Here is a 2,604-nt window from a genome sequence, read left to right on the forward strand (position 1 = left end):
TGATGATGATGGTGATGATGATGTTGATTATGATGATGATGATTATGATAATGATGATAAAGACCCAGTTGACTCACCTACGTGTGAGACCATTGGAGGAAACAGCGCACCATTTGTTAAACAGAACAATCAGCCGATATTCAAAACAAATTCTGCAGTTATCTCATACAACCCTCAGTCCCTTTAAACTCGTTTTCATGGTACTAATTTTCACTTCTCCAAACCTTCCACAAATTTCGAAACATGCATTTCATTATTTGTTCCGTGGAAAGTTTGTTTAAATCGTCCTGTTTGCGGATGAAATCGTTTGAGTCTTTCGAGCGTTATTTCATTTTCTGGTTAAGCCTCCAGGCTGAATAAAGCGTGAATTCTGTTGCTGGGTCATCGATCGTTACGTTTTGACTGTAGCTGACAATATTTTAGGTCGACCTTAGAAGTTTGTGATGACATACGCTTCACTGAATCAGTTCGATGTGACAGCGTATGTCGCATGTCATCCAGAAAACGCGCTCTCTTTGTTACTGAGGTCCTTAGATTACCCAGGAGTTTACGACTCTCAAAATGCAGGAAAATATTACCATAAACGGAACACCCTACTAACGAGATTGCTGAAAAGTCTTCGACATTCCATGACCGGTTCTGCCCTTCTTGGGGCCTATCACGCAGGCGCAGTCGCCGAGTTCCCATCAACTTTATGTATTACTTAAACCTAAATTAGGTGAAGTTTGCAGAATTCACTCAACAGCACACCAAGTTTTGTTTTTGGGAAAGATTCAACCGAATTCCATCTTAATCACAGTATGATATTTTTCAGCCCAATGTGTTACGGTGTCCCGAAAATTGTTCCAAATGAAACCGGGGATGGGTTTATACTAGTGTTTAGGTGAGTCCCCTTAAAATCAAATTAGTGAGTAAATGAGTGTGCGTAGCGGAAATGTGATCATGGGTGAACCATTATTGAAGGCGATCGCAGAATAGCAGGCAGAACGAATGGAGAACGTAGTCTCATGAGTATAATCGGGATACTGATAGATGACAGAAGTTAGTGCTGTTTATATCAATGAGGTTTATTGATACCAATTTCAGTCAGACGCCTGAAGCATGAACGCTTTCCCATTGCACCTTGTAACTGATTTTCAACCGTATCTTCATCATTCATTCATTCGTTTTAGTTACCCTGGAAGCTAAAATCTGCTGTGAGTGATTTGGCTTTTGGAAAGGTAAGAAATTAGGTACTAAGCGTGATATTATCAAGAAATACCTCAAAGGGTGACCGAAAAAACGAAAATCTTCCTCAAGAATAGCAAGAATGTATTCTCGCTGGATCCCAAAGTCAGCATGTCCGAAAGCAGATCGAACCGAATACTTCGCGTTGAACAAATTAGAAAAACGAGTCGCTCCAAATGTTCGTCATAAGACAACGATTAACGCCCACAATTCCACACGATTTTCATGTTAACGGGGGGGGGGAACTGATGAAGGAAATAACCTTTCTACTCTGCACTGTTCACCTTTGGGATGTTGGAAAAGTGAGATGTACTATCTCATGAGGGTCTGAACGCAATTCCGTCGTTTATTTTGTTTTACTGCTTCACTGGTGGAGTGGGGGGGGGGGGGGGGGAACTGATGAAGGAAATAACCTTTTTACTCTGCACTGTTCACCTTTGGGATGTTGGAAAAGTGAGATGTACTATCTCATGAGGGTCTGAACGCAATTCCGTCGTTTATTTTGTTTTACTGCTTCACTGGTGGAGTTTTGGGAACCTGTCAATCTCAGCTGGAATTTTCCATTTTGGGGTCATGGCATAGCAAGGCATCTAAATCATATGACAAATTATATGGCAAAACTCATCAAAATGCGTTGTCTAAGCAACGATATCAGCTAAACCCAGAGATCCAAATACTTTGACTAGCTTGGCTGCTGAATTAAGTTTACGGAGCGCTCACACTAAAAAGCCCTTTCACGCCCATTTCCTACTAATGCCTTTTCAAGTTCCTATGCTATTAGGTTGTCTTTCGTGAGCTTTGGTTCGCTGAACCATGACATACACTGTTAGTGAGCTCAATACTTGTCGGCTCACTTCAGAAGCAGTCAGAACAGTAGGATGGAGTATTACTTTTTTCATCGTGCCCGTCTGCAATTTACTTGATATTCAGCCTTGATAAGTGGGAAGCGGAAACACGGAACGGGACGACTTACGGGGAACCGATACGGGTAATCGTCAGTCTTGAGCCGGATCGCTGAAGTATGCAAGGTATTTGGGATTTGTTAGACCCGGAGATCGAAGAACATGAATCTGCAGGGACTACGGTTATGTTTACCCTGGTGGCATTCGGGCAGTTGGCCACCGGTAGATAGAGTGATCCATTGGTAAAGCGTCGGCGAATAAAGTAGGTTACCAGATCCACCCTATATCTTAGACTATCAATTCACTAACCCTGTAGCGGTTTTGGAAGTGACTGCTTTGACCATCGCCGTACAGACAAAAACCAAGCACTAAGACGTCTGGAGTGCTGAGGCCGTGATGTTTTTCCAAGTGGTACTAGTGATAAGACGACCCTATACATGCACTGAGGGGCTTAGATGTGCCGTGCCCACTAGGA

This window comes from Opisthorchis viverrini (assembly GCF_000715545.1).
Source record: "Opisthorchis viverrini unplaced genomic scaffold opera_v5_28, whole genome shotgun sequence".
Classification (NCBI taxonomy): domain Eukaryota; kingdom Metazoa; phylum Platyhelminthes; class Trematoda; order Opisthorchiida; family Opisthorchiidae; genus Opisthorchis; species Opisthorchis viverrini.